This window comes from Dermochelys coriacea, chromosome 2 (genome assembly GCF_009764565.3).
Source record: "Dermochelys coriacea isolate rDerCor1 chromosome 2, rDerCor1.pri.v4, whole genome shotgun sequence".
NCBI classification, from domain to species: domain Eukaryota; kingdom Metazoa; phylum Chordata; order Testudines; family Dermochelyidae; genus Dermochelys; species Dermochelys coriacea.
In genome coordinates this window covers 113,680,238-113,702,638 of record NC_050069.1, presented here as the reverse complement: position 1 = coordinate 113,702,638, position 22,401 = coordinate 113,680,238, and the positions used below count along the sequence as shown (strand labels likewise).

General features: G+C 39.7%; 1 protein-coding gene across 15 annotated transcripts in view; it reads left to right on the top strand.

The window, feature by feature from the left end:
* ATXN1 (ataxin 1) overlaps nt 1–22,401 on the top strand; it is a 276,722-nt gene that overhangs the window by 86,588 nt on the left and 167,733 nt on the right. For 8 of the 15 annotated variants that reach the window (XM_043506982.1, XM_043506989.1, XM_043506983.1 and 5 more), the window contains one exon: nt 14,060–14,131. The exons of 5 other annotated variants lie outside the window; for them this stretch is intronic. The gene's annotated coding sequence lies outside the window, so the exon portion shown is untranslated. Of the gene's footprint in view, nt 1–4,311; nt 4,936–14,059; nt 14,132–22,401 lie in introns of all 15 variants that reach the window. 2 more of the 15 variants (XM_043506986.1, XM_043506979.1) reach the window with 1 other exon arrangement.

Genomic DNA, 22,401 nt, shown 5'->3' with positions numbered 1-22,401 from the left:
TTGGTGATGTCAGTGTAATTTCTCTGGAGTTTTCATTAACCTGAGGTCCCGGATCTCCTCCTCCCTGCGGACTGCTCAGGACATGTTGATTTTAGACACCCAGGAACCCTTGGGAAAGGACACTTCCCTTGTTTTGTTGTGTTCCTTTCCCCAGCTGCTCATCTCCTGGTCTGTCCTTTGAACTTTCCAGCTTCTGTGCTTTGCTCCTAGTGCTGGCAGTCCAGTGTAACTGACAAAAATCCTACTTCACAAAGCTTTAAAAAGCAGGGGTGCAGTAAATTTCATTTGACTGCCAGCCCCCAGAGCACAGCAGGTACAGTTGGGAAAGCAGCAGAGGGACTGGGGTGTAGGCAATAGAAGGGGCAGAGAACGTACAACAGCGGCTCATGGGTGGGAGAAAGGGGAGAAGAAGAGACAACATAGAGGGCAGGGGAGGCAACCCATAGCACACGAGCTGATTTCAGTGGCACTCACACTGCCCGGGTCTTGGCCATCAGTCCGGGGGGCTCTGCATTTTAATTTAATTTTAAATGAAGTTTCTTAAATGGTTTAAAAACCTTATTTACTTTACATACAACAATAGTTTAGTTACATATCATAGACTTATAGAAAGAGACCTTCTAAAAACGTTAAAAGTGTATTACTGGCACACAAAACTTTAAATTAGAGTGAATAAATGAAGACTGGGCACACCACTTCTGAAAGTGTGCTGACTCCTTGTATAGGGGATAAAAAAGAAAATTGGAGAATATAAGGGAGGGGTGAGATTAATGAATAATTTAAAAAACATTAGTTTATTAACCCTTTCAGTGTCCTTCTGACGTGCGGTGCATGTCAGGCAAAGTCACAACTTGCATAACTGGTGTGCTGGCCTCATTGAAGTCAATTACAAAACTCACATTGATTTCAATGGACCAGGATTTCACCCATGTTTACTGCATGCCCTGTGGTGCTGAGGTTTGTCATGTCTCAATATATATGTTCACTTAGTGCACATGGCATGCTGACATGCACAAGGTATGCTGGTATGCACAAGATTAACCTAAGAGTGACTGTAAATCTGTGGGGAATCGGGTAGCCTGGGTAACTCCATTGATTCCAGCAGTTACATCAATGAAAAAATGGAGTAAAATAATAAATATGAGGGTTGGAAGGGACCTCAGGAGGTCATCTGGTCCAACCCCCTGTTCAAAGCAGGACCAATCCCCAATTTTTGCCCCAGATCCCTAAATGGCCCCCTCAAGGATTGAACTCATAACCCTGGGTTTAGCAGGCTAATGCTCAAACCACCAAGCTATCCCTTACCCTATGGTGAGTTAGACCCTTCATTTTTTCCTCAGGTGGAAGGTCTGTAGGGGGAATTATATTGCATATATGCTTGGTAATATATTTTTAGTAAAACCTTTATAATATCACTTTGGTTAATATCTACACTTCACTTCTTAGTATTAAATATGACCGTTTTATTCTCCAAAGTATCCTTGATAGAAGAACCAACTCCTATTTAATGTTGCAACCAGACAAACATCATTATGTTTTCCTCTCCTGGCTTCTTTTTGAAATTTTAAATTCTAAATAAAACACTTCTTTTGCTCACTTTCTAGGATTCATGGCAGCAATAACCAGCCACTTGAAGTATCAGTGAATTAAATGTATACAGAAATGATGAGGTGGTGAGAGTTTTGTTGTGCTTTTCCTGTTGACATTGCTCAGTTTATAATAGCCTATCATGCTATGGCATTCCTGCATATGGACAGCACTTTACAGTACAGGAAAGATATATGCATAGAATGCACTGTGATTAGAGAGCAATGATGCATAGTTCTGTTGTGAACTAATTTTGTTTGTCATGTTCAAAAAGTCTTTTGGTGTTTATGTACAATGAAAAGATTTTCACTGTTATGTAAATCTTACATTAAATAGGTTGGAATGTAAAATGAATATATTCACAGAGAAGGAATAACAATGTTCTGTATACAATTTCCATGCAGACAACTGCAGTACAACATTGCTAATCTTCACACTATATAATTCATCTTCCCATCTCATCATAAATTAAAACATCCAAGTGCTGTAGTCTGTTTTCCCAATCCAAAAGTCCCGATTCAGGAAAGCACATATGCATGTGCTTAAGTCCACCTCAGCTCAAGATAGCACTTTAAATCCTATTGAAGACAAGGAGGTGTTTAAGATAAACAGATGCTTAAATGCAGTTTTGAACAGAGATTTCCTGAATTGAAGCCGGAGACTCTTTAATATTTGTACACAATATACTACAGCACATATAGTAGTAAGTCATGAGGTATTCACCTAAATAATAAAACACCAATTAAAATATATTTTGTAATGCTTGCTTTTTTCTGTTTGTTCACTAATTAATTTAAAGTAATAATTCATCCATTAACTTGGAACAGATATCTCAGTCATTAATGCAAAGTAGCAAAGTTCTGCTGTAAGTTTAATACAATGTTAAGGGTGAGAATGTGAGTGAACAGAAATCAGGAAATTCATTATAAAATTTTGTTTTGCAACCTGAGGCCCAAGGCACAGATACTATGTGTTATAATATACAATATGCATTTTGTTAAACAGCTTTGCAAAATCATCCAGGAAACTGTTAGCAAAAACCTACCAACCAGTTCTTATTCTCTCTCTCTTTCTCTCACTCACACTCACTCACTGCCCACTTTCACATCCCCTGCACTGTGTATCCCCAGCACCACCTTATAAAGAGTTAAAAGGAAGAGCAACACTCTCCCCCCCCCCCAGTTCTTCTTCTACTTTGTAGGTTACCTTTAACTATGGTGCCGCACTTAAAACAGTGTTGTTCCATGGGTATGGAGAGGGCAGAATTTATCTGTTACTTAAGCTGCATCTACACAGAGATGATAAACCCATGGCTGGCCTGGGTCAGCTGACTCTGGCTCGTGAGGATCAGGCTCCAGGGCTGAAAAATTGCTGTGTGGACGTTTCAACTTGGGCTGGAGCTCAAGCTTTGGGACCCTATGAGAGTGTGGAGGGTCCCAGAGTTCAAGCCCGAGCCCAAATGTCTACATAGCCATTTTTAGCCACGGAGCCCCGCAAACCCGAGTCAGCTGACCCAGGCCAGCCACCTGCGGGGCATTAATCCCTGTGTAGATGTACCCAGAGAGAACTGGCTGCTAACCAGGCTTTTCTAGAAACTATGTAAAAGAACAAGTTAAATTGTGAAATAAAAGACTGGAAAATGCACATGAGCAGAACCCAAATGACCACCAGTAGTCCCTTTTTTCCGATAAGACTGAAGAATTTGTAAAGTCATACTTGTTAGCATCAAATGCTTTGTTTGGTGCTATTGTTTCAGCCACAGTTGGAATAAGTACTTATTTTATTGGGCCTGCAACTATGAAGGTGATGAATGGTGACTGGAAATTTTTTGTAAATAGTCCGCTTGGTTATGTTATCTCCTAAATGCATATGATATCATGCCATTTCAAATGGTATCTAATGACCTTACCGCACTGTACTCTCGCTGTGCCTTGTAATATGAAGTAATGTCATCTTATGCACTGCTAAATTTACAGGAATGGCATTGACAATGAAACTAACATAAATATTGTGGATGCCTGAGATGCTTTTGTATTGTTTGTGTGTGTTATAAGATGGAATACTTTTGCTTTTACATTGATGAACTACGGGAGCAGTGCTATAAATGAAAGCTCTGTGTTTATCCAGAGAGGTAATGTAATAATGCTTACTTGACATGGCCTTCACTGAAAATGTAGATTCCGATATCTAGTCTGAGTAAAAATATAACAATAAACAGGACACAGGATTTAATGCATGCAAGTCTCTTAGAGCGTACCAAGTTGTGTGGGGCTGCCGCTGCATAGTTATACAGTCAGGGAAGCAATAAGGAACCATCATCAATCAGATCTCTCATTCTTCTTTATTTCCTATGTGGAAGTATTCACCTCCTCGTAGCTTTTTTTTAACTCTCCCCATGTCCCCTAAGGCTTCAGTGTTAAACTGCCTCATACCATTATTCGCAGCTGCCTCCATTTCTGCTGACTGGCTGAGGCTAAAGGGAGAACATTCAAGTTACATTATGGAGCTCAATATTGCTTGCTGCCCAGAGTCTTTCTCTCTAGATTTGTCCCTCCCATTAGGACTGTTACTCATGCTTTTTTAGATGGAGGATTAAAATAAATGTTTCCTTTTAAAAAAAAAACAAAACAAAACAAAAAAACAACCCACTGTATGTCTTTAAAACGATAGCACTTGTCCCAGCACCCCTTTTAACTTTACATTTATCCCCTGCGCTGTCTGCAGGTGATATGTGCCTTTTGAACTTGGAAGAGCGTCAATGCCAAAGGAAACCTTCCACCACCAACAGAGCAGTTTTTAAATAATTGCAGTCACTACACAGTGTGGAGCAAATACAACAATGAAGTTCATGGGTGACTGTGCATAAATTTCCGGAAAACATTATGGACATATTTGCAGTTTACAAAGTTACTGTCTGCTTTTTCTTTGATTTTTTTTTAACATGTTGAAATTCATTTACAAGTTCTAAATGAATTCCCCTGCTATTGGAGATGTTTATAACCTCTAATTTGCCTACCACGCTCCTTGCAAAGAACAGCAAGAGCTGTAGCTGCTGGCAAGAAGCCAGGGCTCTGTCAGTGCCTCTGTGCGGGAAGAAAGGCGGAGCTGCACTTTCATTGTACTATTGCATCTGATGGAAGTGAGACACTGTATAAGCTGTTCTACAAATAAACCTACAGTACAACCATCCTTTCAAATAATGCTCTGGAAAGTTGCATATCTAAAAGCAAGAAACTCTGATTGAAGTGGGAAGGGTTGTCTTTGTACTGTTAAATGAAAGGTGAGGAAACATTTAAATCCATTCACAAGTTGAAGTGAAGAGACACATTGCTAGACCAACTTGCTCCAGTAAGTTGCTTTGCAGATTTTTTTTATTATCATGTTGAGATCACTGCTGTTTGCTTGCGTTAGAGAATTATTTCTAATTGAGATTTACTTTTGTGTTGTTTTTGCATTTTGGAAAGGGCTGTCCATTTTGGAAAATGATGACAGGTATATATTAAATTAGAGTAGTTTTTCCTCCAAACTCAGAGAAGTGACTCATATATTAGGTTTCTGACCTCATTTCTCAACGGAATTTTAAATGGGGGAAATTAAGAGTACTAATTAGTGCCTCATTAAGTAATTATAGTTGAGTATGATGATTTTCTTGAAAAGGTTTCAGAGTAGCAGCCCTGTTAGTCTGTATTCGCAAAAAGAAAAGGAGTACTTGTGGCACCTTAGAGACTAACAAATTTATTTGAGCATAAGCTTTTGTGAGCTACAGCTCACTTCATCGAATGCATCTGATGAAGTGAGCTGTAGCTCACAAAAGCTTATGCTCAAATAAATTTGTTAGTCTTTAAGGTGCCACAAGTACTTCTTTTCTTTTTTCTTGAAAAGATAATTTAGTAGATGAATAAAAGTATTCTCTATTAAAAATGAATACAAAGTCATTTTAAACCAGACATATTTCATTTATAAAAAATAATAGAATTAAAGCCAAATATATTTAATAACTTAGAGACATTGTTAGGCCATTAATTCTAAACACTGACCTACCTTGAAAATTGTCTTACTGCATATAGCCAAATTTTCAAAAGTGTCATCTAAATTTACAACTGTAATTTATGTACCAAAATAGCCATTAACATGCCAGCCAACCAAATAGCATGCGCAGTTGCAATAATTGCATGCACAAATTTAGACATGGGATTGTGCTGGGGCCTCAGTGCATTGACAGAACTCTATCTACTCAGTTTCACTAGTTCCCTATTTTGTTTGGGTCTTCCAAGAGTGGCCTGGGAAACATTTTTTTAAGTAGCAAATTGTGAATATAAACTCAAAAAATTATAAGGGGGAATTACAGGCAGGTATATTATCTGGTACAGTTTAAACTCATTTTTAAAATTTTCCTAGAATGCTAGCTCATAGTGCCCTTTAGTACAATGCTTTATTTGCAAGAAATTCTGTTTAAACTCATGAATTATTGTGGTCGGAGAGAAGAAATATATTGCAGAATAGAAAGTTTAATATTCCGATAACAAAATAATTTTAGGTCATGGCTTTTTCTTTATTTCCTACACTAAAATTCCTCTAGCAGCACGAGTGAGCAGATCAGTCTGAGCCTCCTGTTCTTTTGTTGGGCTCCCAGCTGGAAATCCCTCCCTCGATTTTTCCATTGATAAAGAGTCACAAAGGGAATCTAGAATAGAGGAATGGGAGGAAATAGAACAATGTGTACTCTTGGACTTGAATCACAAAAGAGTTAACTAATGTAGATACAGTATTGAACCAGTTGCATTCCTTTCATGGTCAGACTCAATTAGCTGTGGTCTTAACAATTGTGGTGGTCCTCAAAGTCATGTAACAAATCAGCTGTCCATGGTCTTTTTCATGCAGATACTCTGAAAGAGTATTGCAAAGCATTTTTTTTTCTTTTCCATCGACTATTTTATATGACCTTCAGGAATTCCAAGTCGCAACAGGGGGTCAAAGACTATACATACAAAATACCCTTATTGTTAATTTATAAAATGTGGCTTTCACAAATAAAATTAAAATGTGACTGTTATGGAGACCTATTAATGAATGCAGCCGTGTAGGCCCAATTCTGCTTCCATTGAAACTAAGGGCAATTGACTTCAATGAGAGCAGATGCAGATCCTATAAGATACCTGGCTAACATACAGTTTCATTTTATTCTGATAATGGTAGAGATAATAATAAATATTGAAATTATTTAGAATAAAATATTTATAAAACTTATTGTGATGCAGTTATATATGATAGTATTTGCAGTTAGCTTTGGGGGGGAGGGTTGTGTATTTATGTTTGAGTTTACAATGCTTTAATTTAATATATTTTAAGTCCCATCCGTTTTTTATTGCTGAACTGCTGAAGCAATTATTTGTTCTCTAGCTTCATTATTATTTTTATTACTATTAGTATTATTTATTATTTTATGTTTATATTGTCCTAAAGGCCATTACCAGATTGGGACCCATTGTGTCAGGTGCAGTACAGACATATACTAAGTGACAGTCCTGGCCCCAAAGGACTATATATTAAGGACGGTCCTTGCTCCCTCCTGCAAGCATCTTCCGTCATCACTTACTTCAGTGGAAAAGGAGAATGTTCAGCACTGTGCAGGATAGAGCCCTTTGTGAGCCTTTTGCTCTTTCAAGCTGTACCCTGAAGCTGCCATCTTTGCACATCCTCTGGTCTGAAAGAGTAACTGATGGTTCCCCCCTCAAATCTTGGCAAAGTGCCATACAATGAAATTTGTCTTCTCTCTTGTCAACATCACATGTCAAAATATATAAAGTAAATATCCTTAAATCAAACTTTAATCTAAATTAAATATAAATTCTTAAGCAGCATTTTTCTTGCTTTGCCTATCTGTACATTTCTGTTGTTATCAATGGAAATATTTTTTTGGTGAGCCTGTGTGAGTAAAGTGAAATTGACATTCACCCACCTTGACTGATAAAATCTAATCCTTCCAGCCCTATCTATTGATTAGAAGAATGTGCTTTTTGTTGATTTTTCTAATTAAGTTGTTACCTCCTTTTCAAAAAAAAAAAAAAGAAAAGAAAAGAAAAAGCCAGGGGGGTGGAGACAAAAGGAAACTGAAAAAGCAAAATACTGTCAACTGAAGCATAAAAACAATCTTTAAATCAGAATGAAGTTAGTGTGTGCATTCTAAATTACAAAACCAAGCAATTGCTTTCAGGTGGAACAGAGCAGAAACTAGGTGAAATAAAAGATATTATAAATTGATTTTATTGCCCTAGCATTTTAATTCAGTAGGATTCTTGTTTTTGTTAACTCAGAAGGACTGCACTTGGTCAGCACCTAAATTTCTTGGGTTTCCCGTTGTCACTCTGCCTGAAACTTTATTCCTGTGGGATGAATTGGCTCTCAGTACGTTTGCTGCTTCATCATAATGAAAGTACATATGAAAGGTACAATGTGTCCTCACCCATGATAGGCTCCCAGTATGAGTACGTTATAGTAACGCAGCCAATTTTTCTTGATAGTTGCTTTGGACAATATATAGTGACCGCATGCAAATGCAAGATATATCAGATGAAAATGACAGACTAACTCTGACAGGATCAAATAGGGTAATGGTTGGTGAACCACAGAAATAAAGTTGTACTGCATTAGCCTTAAGAGACTTGGAGCCTTAAAAAGAAAGCCGTCCCTAATAGTGTGCATCTTGAGTGTTTAGGAAAGGACAAAGTACCCAAGCATTGAAGGGGAGTGAGGGGTAGGCCGCAACAGTACATTGAAATAGTCTTGTTGATGTCTTCACTCTACACAGCAAAAATGAGCTCTTCTGAAGGTGTTTTTCTATTTAATACGAAAGTGTTAAAACCCAAACCCAGCCATCACTAGACATTTATCAGAAATCATGGCAATTTATTTTAAAGTATTACGGCTTTGGGGAACTGCAAAGCTAACACGATGAAAGCAATGCAAGCAGCAGCTAAAATTATAGCCGCAGTTACAAAAGAAATTCATTTACTGACATTTGAATGCAGCATTAACCCTCCATTAAAATGGCAGCAATATTTTAAGGAGGTTTTAATGCAAATGGCGAAGATGTTCTTTCTCTTTTAGTCTCCTGGGCGTGTGTGTGTTGCTTCCATGTTCTTTCACTACAAGTAGCAGAAATACTATTCACATGCTTCGAATAGAAAAAACAGTGCAGTCCAGTAAATGGGCATAGGAGACCTGGTTTTATTTCTAGCTCTGTCACAGACTCACTGCATGGCCTTGGGCAAGTCATTCCCCTCATACCTCTCAACCTGCCATGCCCCCAAATTATTCATGCAGGGAACATAAAATGATGTAGGATTTCTTCCTATAGTTCAAACAACCCTTTCTGGAGAATTATGGTATGGCCCCTGCTTCTGGCCACAGGTTAGGGCTGGAAAACCTGGGTGAGCAATCTGCTTACTTCTCTGTGTACAAGGAGCAACACTGGGAGAGACTGTGCATACCTCTGGGCCAGTCTCTCCAGTGCTCCTCCTGGGGGGGGGTGCAGTTCCATGCTGCTTCCTGCACAAGATAGTGGTGTGAAAGCCTTCACTTTTTAATTTGTGTGAACTTCAGACACAAATCCCTGTGCTCAGGGTAGGACTCCACCTCTGGTGTACAAGCTTTTCTTAGCAGGACAATCTTTCCATGACATTTGGGCTGGAAGAGACCTCGTACTGTAGGTAAAGTCCAAACCCCTGCACCTGATGCAAGTTATCCTTTGCACCAGTCACGTGAGTGTGACAAAACAAGAGACAGTGTCTGTTAATGAGATGTGCAATGTATAATCTAAGAAAAATTAAAAGTCTCAGATGTGTGTGTTACAGAGAGAAAATCTGAACTATCGAATTTGAATTCCTTTAAGACTATTAAGAGTTGATAGTCATTTTATATGTCATTGAAAAGGCAATTTTCCCTGAATTTGCAATAAAGCATCTCCGTATCATGAGGCATTAATCACCTCCATTCAGTGGTATACAAACAAATATGACTTTTTTTGTAGATTTGATAGAATTTTATTCATTCATAAGGTTACACTCAACTAGCAAAACCCATTAATTACCACAAGAATGAATGTGTTTATTCCTTGTATAGGGAACCCCACGAATGCATATGAATCTGTCCCTGCCTTAGTCACACTAGCACAGAAGCAATGGGAACCTCGACTTTGTGCTGCCTTCATGAAATCTGATCATTTCCCCATGCATTTTGCCCCTCTCGTTCACTAGAATTGGGGGCCCATAGTACAGGTTTTTAACAGCTGCTCAGTCAGCTCCGCTTGCTCAGATATTGTGCAACTGCTGGGCAGACAGATTTCCTGATACTTTTTTTTCTGATGGAAAGCAGAACCTGTTTTTTGGTCTGAAAATTTTCTCAATTTCTCTCCCCTCTTTTTCCAACCAGCTCAGTTCTGTGCTCGGAAGATGGGGCTTAGCGTTCAGGAATTTCACGGTTAAGTATGGAGATTCTGGTACTGGTTTCTCCTCTAGTATCTGTGAACATTATAGATCAGCCCTTCAGTTGGTGTAAACTAGTATAGCTTCATTAAATGGAGCTATGCTGATATATACCAGACGAGGATCTGGCAGCATAGCCTATGTTTTTGAAAGAAATTACTAGAACCATTTGGGAGGTCTCTGTATGCCTGTTTCTTCCATTCTCTTTCACCTATTCTTTACTACGGGTTCTCCGTACTCATTTATTCTCTTTCTCCAGCAGAGCAGAGCTTTTGCTCCAACTCCTGCTACGCAGTGCCTACCCCAAAAAATCCTTTCAATCTCAATCCTTTTTTCCTATTACTATAAAAGAAAGACTGCTGCTCCCAATTCTTCATGTTTACAGTTGACACAAGGAGAAGGGTTCACAAGTGTATGGTTCACACATCGTGGATCCGAGCTCTGGCCCTGAAGCTTGAGTTAGCACTTTAACAGTGTGATGAACAGAAACAGCAATACCATAGCACCATTAGTAGCAGTGTTGAATCTTTGTGGTGCAATGTGTGGGATACAGTTTGTGTGGGTTTTGCTAAAGTTTGCAATATTTTGCAAACTATAGAACTGGATAGTTGCTTTACAGGTCCAGCTGTGTCAGCTCCTGTGATATGTATCCACATTTTTCAGTGGATATCGCTGCATCTGATTTTAACAGTTCCACGCATTTACATTTTAAAATTTTTGTTTCCTCATTTCCAGTGAGGAAGTAATATAATAGCAAGGTGGTTTTGTGTTACCAGGTCATACCTTGTTTTTCCATCAGTTTTTGAGAACAAGACGGAAGGAAAGGGTCAAAACTACTCAATTGTTGTTATTTATTAATTGAGCTTTTTACATTCTGGCTTTATTTTTTGTTTTTCGTTTACATATGAAAAGAAAAAATAGAGTTCCCAGAAAATGAAAAGAGAAATTGGTTAGTGACTGTTTCTGATGAGGAAATAGCGTTGTGGAGGATTAAAATAAAGGTGCCTCTTGGTGGATATATTTGGCATTACAGTATCACTCTCCAGATTCTAAAGGACGAGAATACTTCAGAGACCAAACCACAAATCTTTTGCCACTTGCTGATGTTCTAAGATGCAGACATGCTGGTTTATCAGAATATATTCCTCCAAGAAGGCTCTGTGGGGGAGAATATTTAACCGAGCATTGTACTTTGCTGCAGCTGTGGATTTTTCTTTTTTTAAAAATATCTTAGCTGCCGTTCCTGCATCGTCTAGTTAATTCTTTTCCTATTAAGATAGAGCTAATGACAGAATGTTGGGATAATTATATCTTCCATTTCCTTACTGTATCTTCTTTCATTCTAAAGGACCCATAAGTATTTTACAAACATTGGTCCTGATCTTGTAGTGAGCTCCATGTGGATGGACACCTGCACAGAGCCCATCTGACTTCACATATGCTGGGATTGGCTGGCATGGAGCAGCATGCAGGATTGAGGCCTAAACTCAGTGCAGATGGAATTTTAGGAGAGGTTAGCTATCAAATTAACAAGTGTCTAGTGAGCAAATGCTAACTGAGATTTTTTTTCAAAGGCTCATAATTTGGCCAAATTTAGGTGAGATTGCACAGGAAGAGCAAAAGGTACATCCCTGATACAAAAGCCACCCCCCCCCCCGCCAAATTTCCAGAGGTGCTGGAATTTCTCAATGAAAGAGTAATGAGAATTGTTTTTAACGTGGACAAAACAGTGTGTGTTTCCTTAGCCATTTTCTCAGAAATGGCTGAACCTTTATTGCTGAAAAGTTCAGCGTGAGGCAGGCACTTGACATGGAAAATTTCAGCACAAATAGCTATTTTTTGGCAAAATTATAAGCAACTGGAAATGGGATCTTTATATTACGAACTGTTGGTCAACCTTAACTTTAGGTGGTGTTACCAGCTACACCGATTAAAAAATGTACTGTAGTACCCACTTATCAGGACTGTTGGCCATCTGTGCACACCATAAAGATTGTTCTTGCGTAGGAAGCAGCCATCTACCAGGGACAGAGAATTTTCTCACCCTTCAGCAACTGCATACTTAGGAGAAGTATGGTCTTCTTTACTGAGTTTGAGGAGGAACAGAATGGCTGCCCTTACATCAGAGGAAAAACAGAACTTTAAGTTCTTCTATCTGGGGATTACGATGACATTTGAAGGTGGCGGTGATAAAGATATTGATAGGAGATTAGGAAAAGCAAACACTGCTTTTGGAAGGATGAACAACAACTAGTCAAACAGAGGTCTTTACAGCATGCTGAAGATCAGATTATACTGTGTGATTGTACTGAACATGCTACTGTGTGGAGCAGAGACTTGGGCAATGATAGTAGATAACAAAAAGAGATTAAATACTTGTGGCACCTTAGAGACTAACAATTTATTTGACAGGTTTCAGAGTAGCAGTTGTGTTAGTCTGTATTCGCAAAAAGAAAAGGAGTACTTGTGGCACTTTAAAGACTAAGACATTTATTTGAGCATAAGCTTTCGTGAGCTACAGCTCACTTCATCGAGGAAGGATCTTGGTAAACCTTTCCTAACTTGACCAGAGCTAGGTGGACAGCTCTGATAGATTCCAAAGAGGAAAGATCTCCCTGAAGAGGACCATGTGCCTTAGACCAGAGGAGGCTCTGTAGGAGCTCCCCTATCCAGTAGACTTGAGTCCATCATCCCCATTTAGCCTTTTGGGGGTCTTGCAGGGGCATTCCCTTTATTTTGTTATTTATGACTGTTCACTGTACGAAGAACATCTTGACCTACTTGAGTATCATCACTTGATATCCAAGACTCTGATCTGTAGGTCTTCCATGAGAAGATTCTATTTCAACAGCCTTAGATGAAGTTGAGCCCACGGAACTAAATCCCTGGCAGAAAGCCATCCTTCTCAACAGATTCAGTAGAGACTGAAATGGTGGGTAGTCCTGAGATGACAATACAATAATCAGAGACTTTAGCCTCAGGAAACCATCCTCCAGTAGAAATATGGAGCTCCTTTCTGTGTCTATCAGGAACCCTAAGTGAAATGTTTCTGGAAGAGTACTGCAGTATTCTTCTGATCAACCCAACACAAACAAACATTCATAGAATCATAGGTTTCAGAGTAGCTGCTGTGTTAGTCTGTATTCACAAAAAGAAAAGGAGTACTTGTGGCACCTTAGAGACTAACAAATTTATGTGAGCATAAGCTTTCTGGCTTACTAATACATTGTATAAGCAGGAGGCAAACTCATTACAGACAGAGAGCTTCAAGCAGATCCATGTCTCAAACAGTAGTAGAAACTCTAAGAAATCTGCACATACACCGGTTTCCTGCAACAGAAAACCAAAACGTTAAAGGCCTCTGCAACAGGTACAGGGTTATGGAGGAAGAGGCCCAAGCTGCCTTCATGATGAAGTGGTTCTTTCGTCCAACCTACACATTTCTTTGTACCTCTAATTTGGAGGGTTATAAAGAAAGTCAAACAGGATAGAGCCAAATCAACTTGATAGTAATGCAATGGCCAAGGGGTTGTGGTTAGCATGCACGTCAGCTGACAGTAGTCTTCCAGTTGATCTCTCCCTGCACCAAGCCATATTGTCACAAGGCAACACCGAGTCATCATCACAATCTAGCATTGGTATCAGCCTGGCTTGTGAACAGCCCCTTGGACAAATCAAGGTCAATACACAGAGTTCTGGCTACTCTTCTACAGAGAAATCCAGACCCCATTGAAATGAATGGCAAAACTCCTATTGACTTCAGTGGGGCCAGGATTTCACTCCTGGTCTTTGGAAAGGAGGACACCTCTGCTATTTACTACAGAATCTGGACCATGTTCATTTTCTGGTACAGGGACAGGAAGTTTGGTGCTAATGCCATAGATGCAAATACTGGCCATTCAATTTCTATTTTTGATTAATTTATTGTTTAAATTTTAAATTATTCAAAAGTTTAGTTTGATTCATTTTGTATGTCCTAGTACTTTCAGATTACGTTTTTAGAAGATCTCAACTGGAGCTGTGGAGAAAAGAAAGGAAGGAAGGGAGGCAGTGACTGAATGGTAGGAAAACTCTTCATCCCTGGCGGATGCCTCCTACCTGATTTGGAACTGGAGTGGGGTGGAGGGAAAGAAATTCTCTTTTATGGTGAACTCTGATATAATGCACCTTCATCTAATAGTGAGTCTACTCAGCTTCATCTAATTGTGAAAAGGAATTAAGTCCTGAATTAATGCATTTCCATGGGTTTTTATTACAAATAAAGTGAAATTGTATTCCACACTACAGATTTTACTATCATGGGGAAATCATGTTGCAATACCTTCACCACCATTACATTATAATTATAAACAGACCCTTTAGAATAAGACCTTTTGAGAAATTCAGGGTTTTTTTGTTTTGTTTTTAAAGTGCATGTTAGGCAGATTAGACAGCTAAATCCCTGACTCAGCATTCAGCATTTGTTACTGATAGTGAATTTCTGCTAAGTGCAGAATCACTTTATTTTCTAGGTGAGGGTTGCTTTGTGCACCCTGCAGAAAGGAGAGTTTAATTTCAGATGTAATAGGGGAAGCCAAGGGGAGGACCAGCCATTAATAATTGTTCTGAGCAAGGAGATCGCATGATGGCTGGGGCACTAGATTACCCCTGTTATTGAGGACATTTTCCCCTTTTTCTCAGAGGTATAGATAGATACCTACTGTTTCTTCCTTCCCCGTAGAGATTAACATTTTTAATGAAGGTGTGTATATCAAGTATTTAGCTATCTAATCTAAGGTTTCTGCCTTTACAATAGAAGCAGTGGCAATGCCAGCAATGTTGGTTCCCAGACTTTGAGCTCCTCCAACCACACACAATGAAACAGTGATGTGTGATATTGTTTGTCTTTGGCCAGAGCCGCAGTGTGGGATCCTCTTGTTGGCCTCAGGTGTGAAGGCTGGCTGTAAAATGCAGTATATTTTAATACTGTGTGAGGAAGGCCCTTTATCTCCTTGGGGCCTTTCCCATTAGCCTCCTCTGTCTGCTGCTCCTTCTCCATCTGGTCTTTTGTGTGCTCATCTTCACGAAGGTCCTGGCAAGCTGCATTAGCTAACTGGATGCTTGTTTGTCAGGACAGAATCTAGCTCTTCATGGAAGGGCAGCCTGGGAGGTCAGGTTTTTAATAATACCTAGCTCTTCTCTGGAGCTCTTCATCAGTAGAACTCAAAGCACTTTACAAAGGAGGTAAGGATGTTGTTGTAGTACTGCTTTGCACTGTGCTCAGTGTACCGACACCTTATATAGGCCTATTGGTTGTGGCCTTAGAGGCCAGGTGTGTCCTAACCATCTCATTGCTCCAAATCCCAAGTAAGACCCTCATGTTGGCCTTTCGCCAACCCATAGCTTGACTAAATACTTTCACTGGAATGGGCAGTGAATGCTGGTGTTCAGAAGTACTATAGTTACCTAAAGCAAGTGCTGTACATTAATACTAATAAAGAATTTCCCGTTACTCAGTGGAATGCCTGTAGCAAGGAGAAATAGAAAGCTGGGGGAACCTGATAGGAAGCACTCGCTGTGAAATGTGAAGCCTGATGGTGTGGGATGGAGTTGGGAGAACTGGCTAACTTGTGTAGCTGTATGGTTGTGGTTTCATGTCCAGTCTGGTGAGAAACTGTTGTAGAACGTACATATCAGCCAGATCTGAGCTAAGGACCTTGTTCCAACAAATCTGTACACAGACTTGATAAAAGACAAAAGTATGTGGGGAGGGAGGAGGAAAATAGATGTTATGACTGTGTCTTGTCTGAGTGGTTTTTTTTGTTTTGTTTTTTGTTTTTTAATTAAGAGTCAGGAGGAGGACTGTAAATTGGGAAATGGTGTTAAAATTGTTGGACAACAAAACAATCTAAAAAATCTAAAAGGGGAAGACAATGGTGTACAGTAGGGCTTTGGAAAATATAGGATGGTGAACTAGAGCTTCCTTAATGCATCAGCCCATCTGTCTTGCTAGTTTCTTTGCCTTAATCACAGACTTCATGAAGTGTCTAATTTTCTTTTTTTAGCGTTCTTTCTCTTGTGCAAAAGTTAAGGAAGGGAAATGATTGGAGCTGGATTTATTTTTACATGAGAAAGGAAAAAATAGTATCCAAAGAAGTTAATGATTGTGTTTGTGTGTAGTGTAGGTCTGTAGATACAAGTGATGTCTACACTGGGGATTTTTGGGGGGATTGAAGGTAAAAATTTCCCACTGTTGCTACCGTGGCGACTCCTCTGGTGATGGTAACAGTGGGAGTGCTAGTGTTGACCAGCCTCCAGTGGTTGCTAGTGATTTTAATGCTGTGTTGTCTGACTCTGCTCAGAGCAGGTCTAAACAACATGGGGTGAAATCCTGGCTCCATTGAGTTTAACAAAGTCTGTATTTCAACCATTGTATTTAAAAATGGCAGTGGCTGCAGGACGGTCACTAGTACTCTTACTTTTGCTACTATTAGTCATTAGCTATCAAGGCATAGAAACCTAGGGGCAGATCCAGCTCTCCCTTACACCTTTGTATTTCTGCAGCAAATCTGTTAAGGTCCATGGAATTACTCCAGGTTTATACCAGTATAAATAAGATTACATTCGGGACCCAAAGGTTATAAACTTTTTTGTTACTGTTCAATGGCCTAGATGAAATGAGTTTTCAATCTCCATGCGGTTTCTAGTTGAATCTTGATCACAATACACTGAGCTGCATCAGTTTTTAGCAACAGTGGGAAATTTTTGCCAAAACCTGCAGTGTAGATATGGCCACATACTTGCAGTATGTACTGTGTGGAAGACACTGATTGACATGAATTAGGAGTGGGTGGTGAGAAAGTGTAAAAATAAAATTCCTTTCTGCAAGGTTTACTATTAGAAACAAAGTATGTGATGTAACACCGAATGCGTGCATGTGTGTATAGAGGAAGTTGCCTGTTCATCATTTAGAACAATAGTGGGAGTTAAACATTCCAGGTTTGAATGTCAATAAAAGTCTGGGAGTGCAACCTGTCTGTTGTGTGCTGCTCAGTATAATGTGCTTCCCATTTGTTTGTTTGTTTGGAGCTCAAAATGCCTTGGGGAAAAAAACCTAATGCTGTAGAATGGAATTTGTGGCAGAAAAACTGCTCCAACTACTTTGTGTTATTACCTAGGATTTTTTGGGGACAAATCTATTCCAGTAGGGAAGGACAAATTTGTCTGTAAATTGTAGTAGGAACAGCACATTAAAATTGAATAGGTCATCAAGTAGTGAGTAGGTATAGTCTTGACTGATAGTATTTCTCAAATCCTTCTCTATATGTATTCTGAGGATAAGAAGCAATGAATGGGTTGCACTGGATTAATGATTTGTGAAATATATATTTACGTATGTCCAACTTTTCTTCTGAAATATATGGGCTTTATGAGTGTGGTGTTGGTGGAGGATTTTCTGTGGAACTTTTATACAGCTGTGTGTGTGTGTTTCTCTCTCCCTCTCTCTTGCAAGCACACACAAATTTTATATCCTTTATTAAAAAAAAACCCCACAAAAACCTGAGGGGGAGGTGCAGATCTGTAGCTAGTGCGAGTAGTCTGTATAGCTCTAATCAAGTGACTGTAGCTATGCTAGTTTACACCATATCTGCTCCACAACATTAAGGGCCTTTCAGATTTTGCCTAAGTGGATACTAACCAAGAGCCAGATTCTGCTCTCTGTTACACTGGTGTAAATCCATAACAAGTCCACTGAAATACTCTGAATTGCTCCAGATTTATGCCCAATGAAATCTGAATCTGGCCCCAAAAATCAGAAAGGTTTTATTTCTGCTGAGTAACCTAAGTGACATGGGTCTTCAGTCTTTGTTTTCTACTTGAATATGACAGTTGACACTAACTGAGACTCTTGCTAGCAAATAGGCCAAGGCTTAGTCATGGAGACTAAACTGTCCTTTCAATGGCTGTCGAGTGGTGGCAGTATTGCTGGGTCAATTTGGAAAAACTTGCATTGCAGTTGCTTGTGCCCTGCCTCGGATTTGGAGAGAGGACTGTTTGTTTAGGGTTTCAGTTTGTCACCTTTCACTAATCCTAAATCATTTAAAAACATGTTTAGAAGTTAAAATGTCCACTTGCATTGGCAGTCTGAGCAGCTACTTAAGAGATTTCTTTGCTTCTGGAAGAGAGAGCCTGAGAACTGATGTACACAACTGCATAAGTCCATGTAACTTGCATCCCTCAGGGGAACCCCCCACCCCCCAAGCGACACAAGTTATATCGACTTAAGCGCTATCCGCATAGAAGCTATGTCAGGTGGAGATGCTCTCCTGCTGACATAGCTTCTGCTTCTCGCGGAGGTGGAATCATTATGCTGAGGGGAGAGCACTCTCCCATTGGCATAGAGTGCCTTCACCAGATGCGCAATTGTGGCGCAGTTGTGCCGATGTAGCACTGTCGTATAGACTTGCCCTGCGTCTCAGTACACTGAACACTGTGTATGTCTTCAATAACAGAAGTACTCTATCTTCTGTCAGCATGTAGTGCTGCAGTAGCACAATTGATATTAGAAGTGGCTGAGCATAGCCTGCTCATGCTACTGATCCCAGTGCTGTCACTCTGATGTCTTAAAAGCTTCTGCCTCCACAGTGTTTACAACTGGTGCCACAGCACTTGGCTTGACTGATGAAAACTTCATAGATACTAGAATCAGAAAAAAGGTCTTGGGTCACCAGGTCCATTCCCTTTGCATCACTTCAGTTTTTATGCATAAAATTCTACAGAATCACAATCAATTCCTTAAAGTCTATGTAATACCTCCAGTGATAGCAGGTCTGCCTCTTCCCTTGGGAGGTTACTCTGGTTTTCTGGGTATTTATTTGCCAAGTTGAGGAAGATCAATCTGCGATATCCAAAGCGTGGAACTGCTGGTAGCGAAGGCATCTGTTTTCTGTAGGGCATGGATGTGGAGAGGGGAAATCTTTAAATAAACAAAGTAAGTAAAACACAACCAGTGCCTTAGATGGTGTAAAGGAGGCCATAGGGAGAGATGTGCACATACATGAGCAGTGAGATTTCCTGGTTTTTCCCTGTGCTGGGTATGGTATTTAGGTTTCTACAATTTAATTTAAAAACCAGTTCAGGTGCAAGAAGCTGAGTATGTCTGTGTATTTTGGATAATTGTTTATTTGTATTTCAAAGGTTTACTTGTAGGTAGGTAGGTAAGTGACAAAACATGCAGTTAGTTACACAGAACATACAGCATATCTGATGCCAGAAATAAAGCCAGTTTGAAGCTCATACGTTGGAAGAACTGTTCCTCTAAAAAGAAGAGTTCATCCTTACATACAGATTGCCCCTGTAATGCAGCCAGCGTTATAAGGGGTCTGAATGGAGTTTGTTCCATTTAGGTGCAGGTTATATAGGTTAAAGCTGCCTGATAGCATCCACCTTTTTCAAAAGCTTTTTTTTAAAGGGACATAGTTGGCTTGACATCAGTGTAAAAATGACCAAATAATTTGATAAGGCCTACCACTCAGTCCCCTTGCTGATATTTGTGATTTTACAATTACATTTCCCTGGTTATCACCACCATTATTTACCACCATTTACAATTGCTTTGGCGGAGTAAAGGGGTATGCCTAAGGTTACGTTTATGTCATGGAAGTCACAGAATCCGGAATCCATTACTTCCAGAGACCTCCGTGACATTCTCTGCATCAGCCCCAGGGGCTGCGGGACTCCGGAGTTCGCAGCCAGAGGGGCCCTGGCAGGGTTCCAGCGACAGGGGGCCCCCTGCAAGGTTCCAGCAACAGATGACAGACTCCTGAGGGGTCCGCCTCCGGGCTGCAGCGACGGGCAACAGCCTCGTGGAGATAGGGTGGAGGAAATGCCTCGGGCAAGTGGCTGGCGGTGTCCCTTTTTTTTCTTTGGGAAATAATGGTCACGCTGGCGCTTCCAGCTGCCCTGGGCAGAGGGGGAACCCCACAGCTCCCAATCACCACGCTGGCGGTGGGAAACCATGGAGCCGCAGCAGCAAAAGTCACAGACGGGTCACAGCTTCAGTGAATATTTGTTTATTGCCTCTGACGTGTCTGTGACTTTTGCTAAAAATAACCATGACAAAATCTTAGCCTTAGTTATGCCCACTACCAGGCCACTTTACCTGTCAGAGTGGTGTAAAGGGGTCTTAATGAGACTGAGAAGGAGGCCCAAAGTATAAAATGAAGAAACTGAGGGAAAAATGTTTAAAATATATTTTCCTGTAATCTCAGTTTTAATAAAGCTCAGTCTTACTTGTAAGACTGGTAGGTAAGCGTATTCAGAAAGAAGTATGATTAAAAAGTGAATGGTGTTCTTATAATATAGCCTGCCTTATTTACTGATCTGAACCCTCCCTATTTCTCCTACTTCTGTCCCCTTTTAAACTTCACCATCTTCCTTGTTTCTCCCTCCTCTACTCCCAAAAAGACATTCTAAAGAAGGGCTTGATCCTGCAAACACTTACATACATTAGTAACTTAGCTTTGGTTTTCATTGTGTATGCTGAGAGAAATATAGCAAGTACACAAAGAACAGGAATAAGGAAAAGGAAATTGGATTTTAAAGTTACTTCATTTTAATAGTCTGTGGTAATATTATTAATGTGTAAGTTAAAAAGTTGGTTGTTTACAACATATAGTTTAAATTAACAAGTGTCCCTTTAACAAATTGATCCAGTGTTACATGGACCCATCATTTATCTGTGTTTTATCAGAGTTAATATTGTATAAACACATTTTTTGGTGACTGTTACTTGCATGTATTTCTTACAGGATTATTCTTTGAAAATCTTTAATTCTGCATCTATGGGTAATTTCATATTGGTAGGTAAATATCCATTGAGTGTTTAGCCAGTTCTTTTCTGGCTGGAATTTTACTTGCTTTTAATCTTCAGCAAGTTTAATGGTTGTGGAAATTTATTTGCTGTGAAACACCAGACAGTGAATTGAACAAAAATACATGACTTGTAAAGAAGAACAACAAAAACCACCCAAGTTTGAAGTCAGCCTATGTTGTCATGTGTTTCTCTGTACAATTGCTATGTTAATAGCACCATCTTATGAAGTACAGAGCGCCTTGGGAGAGAGTTCTTTGTGACTCAAATGGTAGTTGAGGTTACTCTGGTTATTAAAGGTTAAGGTGAAAAACACCCCCCTGAGCAATGCAGTTTCAGTGCTATAAAGTGGCAGTGTAGACAGTACGCTCCTAGCAGTGGTAGCTACTCCCCTTGTGGGGGTGGATTTTTTACAGAGCTCTCTCCCAGCGCTGGTACCACGACTACACAACCACGTTAAAGCGTGCCGCAGCAGCGCTTTAATGTTGGTAGTGAAAACATATTGTTACGTTTCTTTCTATGTGATTGCTCTATGTATGTAAGAAGAATGTCAGACTCTGAGGCCAAAGTCCCTGTTGAAATGCAGATACAATTTTAGTAGATAGTTGGAGCCTGTTGGACTTGTTCATGGTCTTTGCTTGTACTTTTATACATTTTTAATGACTCCAATAATTTGCTTCATAGACACAAAACCCGGAGTGTTACTATTCCCCTTTGGCAAACACAAATGTATTTTATTTTACTGTGTAAAAGTTATAATATCAAAGTACTGACAGAGTATATCGTTATCCGCTGGTGAGTGTGTTCATCTGCTGTAATGTTAAAATGGCAATCATAATGCAAAAAAGTTGCTTTAATATGGGCATACATAGTATGTGGTGCTCCACATGGTGAAGATACAGTAATGGTCCATGTCAAGCCATCAGCTTTGGCACAAAGTTAATTTTCCTGGATTGTGTTGACAAACTTTAATAGGCCTGATTTTCCACTAGACTCCTCGTGTGCAGCAATTTATACTAGCTCAGGGTGACTATAAAACACTGTTGTTCTGATTTGGTTGCATTTCCCATCCAATTTGCAATGATGTAAATAAATTTCCTTCTCTAATGTAAATGACTGCACAAGGTACAGGCACAGAGAATCAGGCCATTAGGAGTTGAAATCTCATTTCTGTTCAATAGCCTCACCCAGCCATTTAAAACCGTGCAAGTGGTATATGGTAAATTAATACATTTAAGGTTACCTTTTCATGTTTTTTTGTTCCTTTAGGTTCTGACTCTACAGTCTTTACGTAGGGAAAGCTTCCACTGACGTCAGGGATTTGGAATTTGGAATTTTACGAAAGTGTCACCATAGGCCTCTTTCCATGTCTTGCACATTGATACCGATCACCATGCAATGTTAAACTTCCAGGACTTGATTCTCATATACACAAGGTGATTTTACACTGCTCTGGCATGTAAACAGGCCTTGAATTGG